Source organism: Rhinopithecus bieti, unplaced genomic scaffold (assembly GCF_001698545.2).
Source record: "Rhinopithecus bieti isolate Rb0 unplaced genomic scaffold, ASM169854v2 scaffold_20154, whole genome shotgun sequence".
In the NCBI taxonomy this organism is placed as follows: Eukaryota; Metazoa; Chordata; class Mammalia; order Primates; family Cercopithecidae; genus Rhinopithecus; species Rhinopithecus bieti.
In genome coordinates, this window is record NW_016809732.1 from 190,990 (window position 1) to 203,223 (window position 12,234).

Consider the following 12,234-nt stretch of genomic DNA (forward strand, 5'->3'; position numbering starts at 1 on the left):
CAAAAAAAAAAAAAAAAAAAAAAAAAAAAAAAAAAAAAAGAAAAGAAAAGAAACAGAGACTTTAAGATTGACTTTTCGTAGCAATAAGCTACCAACGTGACAGAAAGTAGGCCCTAAAAGAAATCAAAGAATTTTATACCAAAACATAGTTCCTTGCCTTTTTTTTTTTTTTTTTCTGAGACAGAGTTTCGCTCTTGTTCCCCAGGCTGGAGTGCAATGGCATGATCTTGATTCACTGCAACCTCTGCCTCCCAGGTTCAAGCGATTCTTCTGCCTCAGTCTCCTGTGTAGCTGGGATTACAGGCATGCACCACCACGCCTGGGTAGTTTTGCATTTTTAGTAGAGATGGGGTTTCTCCATGTTGGTCAGGCTGTTCTTGAACTCCTGACCTCAGGTGATCCGTCCGGCCTACTTTTTGTTTTGTTTTGTTTTTGAGACAGGGTCTCACTCTATTGCCCAGGCTGGAGTGCAGTGGTGTGATCATGGCTCACTGCAGCCTCCTGAGCTCCTGGGTTCAAGTGATCCTCCTGCCACAGCCTCCTGAGTAGCTGGGACCACAGCGGTGCACCACTACATCCGAGACGGGGTCTCGCCATGTTGTCCAGGGTGGTCTTGAACTCTTAGGATCAAGAGATCCTCCCTCCTGGGCCTCCCAAAGTGCTGGGATTACAGGCATAAGCTACCATGCCTGGCCCTCTATTTTTATAATATGGTTGAGCAGTTGTCAATTTGTATATTTAGTCACACCTGACCATATATTTTGAATTACCACAATATTCCATTTTATTCTTTTTTCAACTCAGTCTGATCTGCTGTTAAATATATCCATTGTGTTTCTAATTTCAAGTATTAAATCTTTCATTGCTAGAATTTTTTTTTAGTTATTTACACATATATTTTCATTGTTTATCATTCTCTAGTTAACTTTTTGGTCCCCTCTTTTATTTTTTGAGAAAGATTAAACATATCCGTTGTGTATTCAGTATCTGATAATCTCCATACTGGAATCTGTGGATCTGACTTTGTTGTTTTTGCAAAAAACAGTAGACAGCAGAATCAGCTTCACAGATTTTATTTTCCTTTAAAATGTATTATGAGTAAATTTCAACTGAGACTTTATATGTGGGAAAACTAGAAGGCCTATTGTGAGGGTGTATGTCTCTCAGAGATAATTTACCTCAACTTCTGCCAGCATCTGTGGGGTCTTCTAACCTGGGAAACTATAATTTATTGGCCTGGGGGTTTTGGACCACGCAGGTGGAGAGAATTCAGACCTGAACATCATGTTTCATAATATTAGATCCTATGAACCCTCCAACCAGATGCAATACATGGTAACAAATGTTAGACAACATTGAAGTGAATATCCAGGCCTTACGGCTGTGGCCAAATTATAGACCTGCTGAGAATGAGGTGTCAATTCAAGTGTCAGAGAAAGGACCACCAGAGAGACCATCACTGAGACTAGGAATACCTGAAAGTGCAGCAGACAAAAAAAAAAAGAGAATTTCAAGGCAGGCAGGGAGAAGACGGAAAGACGGAGATGCGAAAGAAACCAGTCCTTAGGGTGGGGAGCACACTTCCGGGACGCGAGGGACCCCTTCCAGGTGAGAGCCCAGGTGAGTTGGGGGGGGGGGGGGACAGAAGTGGGCGTGGGCGTGGCGGGCAGGGCACCCTCCTTGCGACCGGGCTGGGTGGCTTCCGGCTCCCTCGGGGTTCGCTCGGAGGGTTGGTGGTGCCCCTGTCACCGGAAACTCTTTCCCTCGGAACGCAACGGTTTTTTTTCTCCCAGGGAAAGGAAAAACGAGTTGTTTTCCGTTGCGTTGGAAGGACAACAGATCTTGCACGGGGCTTAATTTCTTAGTTTGTGACTTTTATTCCTCTCCTTCCAGTTCTCTACAGTTAAGAAAGAAAAAAAACCCTGGCTTTGACCCCGACGTGACTTGAACACGCAACCTTCTGATCTGGAGTCAGACGCGCTACCATTGCGCCACGAGGTCACAGCAAGCAAACGACTTCGCATCACTAAAGACCTCGTTTCTCCAGTATGGTTCCAGGGCTGGGAGGCTACGGAGGAAAAATGCCCTTTCCTGAATTCCAGCACCAACTTAGAGCGCTGGCGAGTGTCGTTTCTCGGGTGTGGGAACATGGACGCGCTGGGACATCCCAGACTGAACTGCGGCGCCGCAGGGGAGCAGCTCTACCCGGCGGCCAAGACTCGGGCTCCGCCTTCTCCGCGTCGCGGAGTGACCCGGCGAGGGGACGCCGGGATGCGGGAACTAGCACTGGGGGGGTGGGATTGAGGAGACGCCCGGGTGGAGGCCAGGAATCAGGGGGATCCCGGGGCCATAGGGATTCTGGGAGGGAGCGAGGGGACGCAGGGGAGAAGGGGACGCCGCGGAGGACTAGGAGACGTGGGGGTGGGTGACTCCTAGGAGGGGTAAGGACGCCGGGCTTTAGGGGGGAGGAACGAGGGACGGGAGGAAGCCCAGAGGGCAGAGGGACCCCCGGGCAGAGGGGACTCTAAGGCGGAGCGAGGGGACGTCGGGGCGGGCGAGGGGACGCGGGCGGGGGAGAGAACGCCGAGGAGAGGGGTGGGGTGACTCCAGGCGGGGCTGGGGACGCCGGGGCCTGGCTGGGGGCGGCTGGGCGGCCGGCAGAGGCGTTCGCGGTCGCCGCTTGCCAGGTCCTGTGCCTCCTGTGAAGCGGCGACGTTGTCGTCGGGAGGCGGCAGGACCCTGGCGTGGCGGCCGAGAGCGGATGGCGGCGCGGGGTCGCAGGGAGCGGGGCTCGGGGCTGCTCCTTTCTCCTCTCCTCTCAGGGGACAAGCGCAGGGTTGTGGAGGGCGACGCCCACGACCAGGAACCAGCTTGCCAAAAATACTTGAAAAATGCCACAATTCTTTTCTTTTGAGACAGTCTCGTTCTGTTGCCCAGGCTGGAGTGCAGTGAGGCAATCTCGGCTCACTGCAACCTCCGCCTCCCGGGCTCAAGCGATTCTCCTGCCTCAGCCTCCCGAGCCTCCCGAGTAGCTGGGATTACTGGCGCCCACCACCACGCCCGACTAATATTTTTTTTTGCATTTTTAGTAGAGACAGGGTTTCGCCATGTTGGCCAGGCTGATCTCGAATTACCGACCTCAGGTGATCCGCCCGCCTAGGCCTCCCAAAGTGCTGGGATTACAGGCGTAAACCACCAAGCCCGTATTTTATTATTTATTTATTTATTTATTTTTTAAACAGGGTCTTGCTCTGTCGCCCAGACAGGAGAGCAGTGGCGCCACCTCGGCTCACTGCAACCTCCTCCACTTCCAGGTTTCAAGCAATTCTCCTGCCTTAACCTCCCAAGTAGCTGGGATTACAAGCGCGCACCACCACTTCCGGCTAACTTTTGTATTTTTACTAGAGACGGGGTTTCACCATGCTGGCCAGGCTGGTCTCGAACTCCTGACCTCAAGTGACCCGCCATCCTTGGCCTCCCAAAGTGTTGGGATTACAGGCTAAGCCACCGTGACTGACCCTGGCATGGTTTTAAATGGCTCATTGTCCACTTAAGACTCCAGGCTCTTGTGGGAGTCTTTTTTTTTTTTTTTTGAGAGGGAGTCTCTGCTCACTGCAAGCTCCGCCTCCTGGGTTTACGCCATTCTCCTGCCTCAGCCTCCTGAGTAGCTGGGACTACAGGCGCCCGCCACCTCGCCCTGCTAGTTTTTTGTGTTTTTTAGTAGAGACGGGGTTTTACCGTGTTAGCCAGGGTGGTCTCGATCTCCTGACCTCGTGATCCGCCCGTCTCGGCCTCCCAAAGTGCTGGGATTACAGGCTTGAGCCACCGCGCCCGGCCGTGGGAGTCTTAAGTCCCTGATTTGTACAGTACTTTCTTCTTCCTATTAAATAAGAAAAATAAAACAAGTGAGTGAATGCTTTTTCTTTTTTTTTTTTTCGACAGAGTCTCGCTTTGTCGCCCAGACTGGAGTGCAGTGGTGTGCTATGGCCTCACTGCAACATCTGCCTCCCAGGCTCAAGTGATCCTCCTGCCTCAGCCTCCCACTTAGCTGGGATTACAGGTGTGTGCCACCATCCATTGCTAATTTTTGTTTTTTCAATGGAGACGGGACTTCGCCATGTTGGCCAGGCTGGTCTCCACCTCCTAGGCTCAAGTGATCCTCCTGCCTGGGCCTCCCAAAATGCTGGGATTACAGGCATGAGGTACTGGGCCTGGCCAATAAGTGAGTGAATAAATTCTTCAGTAAAAAAGCTAGTAAATAGGCCGAGTGTGGTGGCTTATGTCTGTAGTTCCAGCACTTCGGAAGGACCAGGAGGGAGGATCGCTTGAACCCGGGAGGATCGCTTGAACCCGGGAGGTCGGGGTTGCAGTGAGCCATGATCGCACCACTGCACTCCAGTCTGGGACAGAGCGAGACCCTGTCGCAAAACAAAGCAAAACAAAACAAATCAAAACAAAAAACCTTATTAAATAAGAAAGATAAACTCTCCTGGTCTGTTGAAGAACATGAAGCATCAATCTTTATTCAATAAATACAACACCCACAGGGCTTTATGCCTTTTAGAAAAGGAAAGATCTGACCAGCGCAGTTGCTCACACCTGTAATCCCAGCACTTTGGGAGGCCTAGGCGGGTGGATCACCTGAGGTCAGGAGTTGAAGACCAGCCTGGCCAACATAGTGAAACCCTGTCTCTACTAAAAATACAAAAAAAATTAGCCGGGCGTTGTGGCATGCGCCTGTAAATCCAGCTACTCAGGAGGCTGAGGCAGGAGAATCGCGTGAACCCGGGAGGCGAAGGTTGCAGTCAGCCGAGATCGAGCCATTGCACTCCAGCATGGGCAACGAGAGCGAAACTCCATCTCAAAAAAAAAAAAAAAAAAAAAAAAAGAAAAGGAAGAAAGAAAAGAAAAAAGAAAAGAAAGATCTGGAAAGGGCCCCTGCCTTTGCAGAAAGAAGAGGAAGCATGTTTGCTTTTCCCAGTGAAGAATCTAAGGGCTCCCAGGCTGCCTCTAACATGTCAAACAGGAAAGACGTCTTTGATAATTTTTGTGTTTGGGTCCAGATGTGAGAGAAGAGCAGGAATTTAGGATCAACTGTGAGTCCTGAGGTGCCAGCCCCCAGGCTGTCAGAAAAGCAGGAAGCCAAAGGCTCCTTGTCTTTCCTCTGGGAGGGAAGTCAGCGGCAATTACTGATACCACCTCCAGGTGGACAGACACGTGTCACCTCCTTCTTGCTTTTGATGGCCCAGGGTGGATTGGACTCTGGTGGGGGCAGCTGGGGAGTGGTGTGCTGGGTTCCCTTTCGCTGATCACTCTGAGACTTCCTTCCTTTTTCCAGCATCAGCCACACGGCAAAGTCACTGTGAGAACTTCAGAACCTGCGTCCAGAGTCTACTGGAAGGCTGCCCCACACCAAGGAAAGACCAGTGTCACTCTATTTCAATAATTTTTTTTGGCCAGGCCAGGTGGCTCACACCTGTAATCCCAGCACTTTGGGAACGAGACCCTGTCTAAAAATAAACACTTTTTTAAAAAATTCGTATTTGTTTTTGATTCAGGGTCTTTGTTGCTCAGGCTGGAGTACAGTGGTGTGATCACAGCTCACTGCAGTTTGAACACCTAGGCTCAAGTGATTCTTCCACCCAGCCTCCTGAGTAGCTAGGATTACAGGTGCACAGCACCACACCCATAATTAATTAAAAGTTAATTTTTAACTTTTTTGTAGAGACAGAGTCTCACTATTGTGCCCAGGCTGGTTGTGAACTCTTGGCCTCAAAAATTCTCCTGCCTCGGCCTCCCAAAGTGCTGGGATTACAGGCATGAGCCACTGCACCCAGCCTCCACTGTGTTTGGACCCCTGCTCAGATTTGTTGCTACACCTGTGATGTCCTGGCCCCTATTTTCCTGGGATATGGAACCAAGCGCTGTCTTGTGTTCTGTGACAGGGGCATGACGTTAAACTACAGTATGGTGTTGTGATCCCATGAAGAGATTAGATCAAGTGACTTATGCAGATGTGGTTACAGGGTCCCTTTAAAGACCGGGACCCTGGCTGGGCACAGTGGCTCACACCTATAATCCTAGCACTTTGGGAGGCTGGGGCAGGCAGGTCGTTTGAGGTCAGGAGTTCAAGACCAGCCTGGCCAACATGTGAAACCCTATCTCTATAAAAAAATAAACAACTAAACAATAAAGACTAGGACCCTACTTACCAGGGCAAGGACTAGGAGTGAGGCAAGCATGCAGTTGTGCAGGGTGGAAACCCATCTTATGTAAAATTTTGATACTTTGTTCATCAGAGATTTTTGCACTACTTTTTACTTTTGGAAATATTGAATATTTTAAATGTCTTGATTGCTGAGTGTTTTGACAGCTCTTTGAATTCTGCACCTGAGAGAGTTACTCAGTGCCTCGCCCTCCTCCCAGCTCTGCTGTTGCCCAAAAATTGTAAAGAATTGCTTCCTTATCTTAGAGTTTGTATATACAAACACTAAACCTTATTTATTTATTTATTTAGACAGAGTCTCGCTCTGTCGCCCAGGGTGGAGTGCAGTGGCGCGATCTCGGCTCACTGCAAGGTCCGCCTCCCAGGTTCACGCCATTCTCCTGCCTCAGCCTCCCGAGTAGCTGGGACTAGAGGAGCCCGCCACCACACTCAGCTAGTTTTTTGTATTTTTAGTAGAGATGGGGTTTCACCGTGGTCTCGATCTCCTGACCTTGTGATGATCCGCCTGCCTCGGCCTCCCAAAGTGCTGGGATTACAGGCGTGAACCACCACTCCCAGCTAAACCTTATTAAAAACAAACAAACAGGCCGGGCGCGGTGGCTCAAGCCTGTAATCCCAGCACTTTGGGAGGCCGAGACGGGCGGATCACGAGGTCAGGAGATCCAGACCATCCTGGCTAACACGGTGAAACCCCATCTCTACTAAAAAGCACAAAAAACTAGCCGGGCGAGGTGGCAGGCGCCTGTAGTCCCAGCTACTCGGGAGGCTGAGGCAGGAGAATGGCGTGAACCCGGGAGGCGGAGCTCGCAGTGAGCTGAGATCCGGCCACTGCACTCCAGCTTGGGCGACAGAGCGAGACTCCGTCTCAAACAAACAAACAAACAAACAAACAAACAAAGAAACAAAAAAACTTCTGTAGAATATAGAAAATTGACACATACAAACTAGGATAATTACCAACATTGGCAAGAATATGTGGAAATAAATATTCTCATGCAAGATGGGAAAAGCATGTATAAATTGGAACTTGCTTTTTGGACTGTAATATGACGAGTGTTTGTTAGATGCTTTTGTCCAGGCATTTCTATTTCTAGAGAATATGTATTAAAGAAACAATTAAGGATAAATGCAAAGATATACCCTCAAGATTGTTTTCATAAAAATTGTGTTTATAATCATGATGCCCTAGAGCATCTTGACTGTCCATTGTACAAATGCAGCCTGGATTTCCAGGGCATAAGGCTGGGAAGCTGACCCTGGTGAGGGCTGGCCCCTACACATGAACATACAAGGCTCCTGGAGTAAAGGGGTGTGCGAGTGAGGACTCAGAGTGACTGCTGTGGAGGAGGTGGAGGGATGCAGAGGTTACACCACAGTCACATTATGAGTGGGGCTGCCTCATCACTGAGAAAAACACACATAGCTTGGCTTCCCGGTCTCTGCTTAGTTTAGTATCATCTCACACCTGGGTAACTGGTGTGTTTGTGTTTGTTTTTGAGACAAGAGTCTCACTATGTTGCTCAGGCTGGAGTGCAGTAGCACCATCGTGGCTCACTGAAGCCTTGAAATCCTAGGCTCCAAGGGATCTTCCTGCCTCAGCTTTCCAACTAGCTGGGACCATGGCCACCATCCCCAGCTAATTTTTTTTTTTTTTTTTTTTGAGATAGAGTCTCGCTCTGTTGCCCAGGCTAGAGTGCAGTGGCAGGATCTTGACTCACTGCAACCTCCACCTTCCAGGTTCAAGCTATTCTCCTGCATCAGCCTCCCGAGTAGCTGGGATTATAGGTACGCACTACCATGCCCAGCTAATTTGTGTATTTTTAGTAGAGACGGGGTTTCACCATGTTGGTCAGGCTGGTCTCGAACTTTTGACCTCGTGATCTGTCCACCTCGGCTTCCCAAAGTGCTGGGATTACAAGTGTAAGCCACTGCGCACAGCCTTGGCTCCTGTTTTCTAAGGGGCTGAAAATGTTCCAGCTCTCCAAAGCCCATGGAAGATGTCATTTATCTTTTAGATTTATACATTCCTAATCTGACAAATTCCAACTAGAACTTGCAAACTGAACCCTGAAGGTAAAAGGCACGCTGCCCCCTGGAGTGGGTTATCTCTACCACCACACCAAAGGTTTGGGGGACAGCTTTGCTCTTGCAGGCTGGCTTCTTGGGAAGTATCTGCTGACACAGTGATTTTGGGAGTAACAAACCCTGACCGGGTTGGCAGGGAGAGCCGTCAGGCCAAGATGCACATGTACAAACTATCTCTAGGTGCCTGTATTCTCTACCTGCCCATGGGGAGCTCTGTTAGGGGAATCCCATGTTCCATGGAAATGGCTTGTCCTGTGCCACCACCTTGCTCAGTCACCATCTCCTGCGGGATGGTGACATTGGTTGGAAAGCTGAGGTAGGCAAAGGCCAGCTGCAGGCTGTTCACTAACTGCCCTTCTATGGCTGGACAGCAAGTTCTCCCTTGGAGGAGGACCTGAGGGCCACATCTGGGATTTGCCACAGCATGCAACATACAGATTTTCCCCCTTTGTTTTTTGCAGATTTTCCTGTTTTTGCAGATTTTGTTGGTTTTGCAGATTTTCCCCCTCTTTGTTTTTTTACCCATCTCTGATGTCCTACTTCAAGCACCAATCCCAACTATGAGTGCCCAACTGATAGATGACTCCAGATTCCTGGGAGCGAGGTCTCTGGATCATCTTCTCCAGCTCCCCCGCTCCCTGCTAACAGGGAATTTAGCTCAAAGGAAAGAAAGGAACTCCTGTTTCATGGTGACAGTAAACCTTTCTTTTAAGTCCCAACACCAGCTAGCTATGCCACTCTTCAGGAGGAAAGATACCGTTGACACTGGTGGCATGCCTTCAGTTTCCATCAGAAATCCTCACAGGGAGTCAGTGTGGGCTTCGTGCGGAGCCCCAGACAGAGGGAGCCTCCACCAGGCTGCAGCCTCCTGACAAAAAAAGGCCAGTCCACGGTGGCTCACACCGGTAATCCCAGCACTTTGGGAGGCCAAAGCAGGCGGATCACGAGATCAAGAGATCGAGACCACCCTGGCCCACATGGTGAAACCCCGTCTCTACTAAAAATACAAAAATTAGCTGGACATGGTGGTACGTGCCTATAGTCCCAGCTACTCGGGAGGCTGAGACAGGAGAATCGCTTGAACCTGGGAGGCAGAGGTTGCAGTGAGCCGAGATCATGCCACTGCACTCCAGCCTGGGGACAGAGTGAGACTCTGTCTCAAACAACAACAAAAAAAGGCCAATCTGAACGCCATGATAGGGAGATGGAGGAAGAGCAAAGTGGAGTCTAGCTGCTACTTGAGGGTAAAAATGCAGATGCAGGGAGTTTGTGAACATTGGGCATTTAGATTTTCATGATGATTTTGTTTGATGCCAGGTGTTCATTCATTTCAGATGTTGTGCCTCAAGGCCCTCAAATAGGAAAGAAACCCTCTCTTAAAATTGGAAGATCCAAAAAGGTGACAGATGGGAACAATTGCCTTGTCTTCTCTCTCTGCCTGTCCCACTTTTAAGGCTTCTGTGACCTATTAGGCTTTGGTTTTTCCGAAGACTTGGTTCAGTTCAAACTCATGTAAATGTGGCTGAACAGTCAGGGCCTAAAGTCAATGGTCTGTCTGATTAGAAGAGTGCCATGTATGTTCAATGGTGTGAAGACACTGGAGTGATTTGGATGCCCATTGCACTGGAGAAATGGAATGTTGGAAGTTGAAAGTGCTATGTCTGTTGGGGTAACAGCCTGTGAATGCAACTAGTAAGGGACGAGGATCCTATCCAGCCAGTCCCTATTTGACAATAAATGTGACTTTTTCCATTTATCTTTGCCCCCATGACAATTTTGGCTGACCCTGTCTTTGGAGATGTTTTTCAGCCTAGAGAGCTGGACTCAGTACTTTATGAAACCCAAAGGCCACGCTTCCTCAATGCTCACAAATTCAGCTGATGATGAGTGTGCCTTATTAGTGAGGGCTGTGTGCAGTGAGAAGCCCAGTGGCAGACAGAACTCTGTAATTCTGTCACCATTAATGAATATGAGGCTGTCTTTTTTGGACCACCACAGCTGTCTTCCAACCTGATATACGATATTGATTGTAAAAGAGAGAGCTTTGTCCTAATTGGGTTTTCTGTTGTTGTTGTTGTTTGTTTTATTTTTTGAGACAGAGTCTCACTCTGTCACCCAGGCTGGAGTGCAGTGGCGTGATCTCAGCTCATTGCAACCTCCACCTCCTAGGTTCAAGCTATTCTCGTGCCTCAGCCTTCCCAGTTGCGGGAATTACAGGCCCACACCACCACACCTGGCTAATTTTTGTATTTTTAGTAGAGATGGGGTTTTGCCATGTGGGCCAGGCTGGTCTCGAACTCCTGACCTCAAGTGATCCACCCGCCTTGTCCTCCCAAAGTGCTGGGATTACAGGTGTGAGCCACCGCACCTGGCCTGTTCTAGTTGTTAATTGGAATTTACTTTTATGGGTTTAAAATGTCTTCATGGGCCTGGTGTGGTGGCTCACACCTGTAATCTCAGCACTTTGGGAGGCTGAGGCAGGAGGATCACTTGAGGTCAGGAGTTCGAGACCAGCCTGGTCAACATGGTGAGACCATGTCTCTATTAAAAATACAAAAATTAGCTGTGCATAGTGGCATGCACCCATAATCCCAGCTACTCGAGAGGTTGAGGGAGGAGAATAGCTTGAACCCAGGAGACCAAGGCTGCAATGAGCCAAAATTATGCCACTGCACTCCAGCCCAGGCAACAGAATGAGACTCCATCTCTAAATAAATAAATAAATAAAAATTTTAAAAAATGTCTTCAGCAACACAAATAAGGCAGATCTAAGGTATGGAGATCCATTCTACCAAGAAAGAGGTAGTAACTATGCCAGAGGGCCAGATGTCAGGACAGGGGCTCAAGTCTTGCTACCTGCTAGCTGTGTGACTTTGAGATAGGCCACCCAACTTTTCTTTGCCAGTTTCCTCAACTCTAAAATGTGTGGAGTATAACCTATCTCAAAGGGTTATTGTAAGGATTAAGGGAAGTAATGTATGGAAATGGGTTCCAGAGAGAGCAATTTTTGGATTCCTGATATTTAATGTGCCTAGTGTATCTAGGCTTTCACAGATATCTTGATCTGTTTTCTGTTGCTATAACAGAATACCTGGGGAGGCTGGGTAATTTATAAAGAATAAGTTTATTTAGCTCATGGTTTTGGGAACTGAGAAGTCCAACAGCATAGTGTCGGCATCTGGTGAAGGCCTTCTTGCTGTGTCACAACATCGTAGAAGGCATCACATGGCGAGAGGGCAAAAGTGTGCATGTTATCTCAGGTCTTTCTTCCTCTTGTTATAAAGCCACCAGTCCCATCATAGGACTCTGCCCTGATGACCTTATCTAATCCTAATTACCTCCTAAAGGCTTCACCTCCAATAAACGGGTGAATTTGGGGATTTAGTTTCCAACACACGGAATTTGGAGGACACATTCAAACAGTATCAACAGATATCAGAATTTAGGACTTCATGGGGTACAGAGTTGACAAGTGCTGTAGGGCTGAGGTGTGTAATTTAACCTACTTCTAGCTTCTCTTCAAGCATGAGTGGCAACTAAGTGTGCTATTAATATTTACAGTGGAGTCACATAAACCTAAAGACACCATGGTGTGAGTGGGCCCCTTTTCTAAGTACTTTGTTGTAATGTTGGTTTTCTTTTTCCCTTTCTCATTTCTCCTCTAAATTTACTCTTCCTTTTTTTTTTTTTTTTTTTTTTTTTTTTTNAGGCCATTCTCCTGCCTCAGCCTCCCGAGTAGCTGGGACTACAGGCACCCGCCACCTCGCCCCGCTAGTTTTTTTTTATTTTTTAGTAGAGACGGGGTTTCACCATGTTAGCCAGGATGGTCTCGATCTCCTGACCTCGTGATCCGCCCGTCTCGGCCTCCCAAAGTGCTGGGATTACAGGCTTGAGCCACCGCGCCTGGCCAAAAATCCCAACTT

At 48.6% G+C, this 12,234-nt stretch overlaps 1 non-coding gene across 1 annotated transcript; it reads right to left on the minus strand.

Moving 5' to 3' along the window:
- Positions 1–1,929: 1,929 nt before the first annotated feature.
- TRNAW-CCA (transfer RNA tryptophan (anticodon CCA)) lies at positions 1,930–2,001 on the minus strand. The gene has a single exon. It is a non-coding gene; the product is annotated as a tRNA-Trp (tRNA).
- Positions 2,002–12,234: the final 10,233 nt, after the last annotated feature.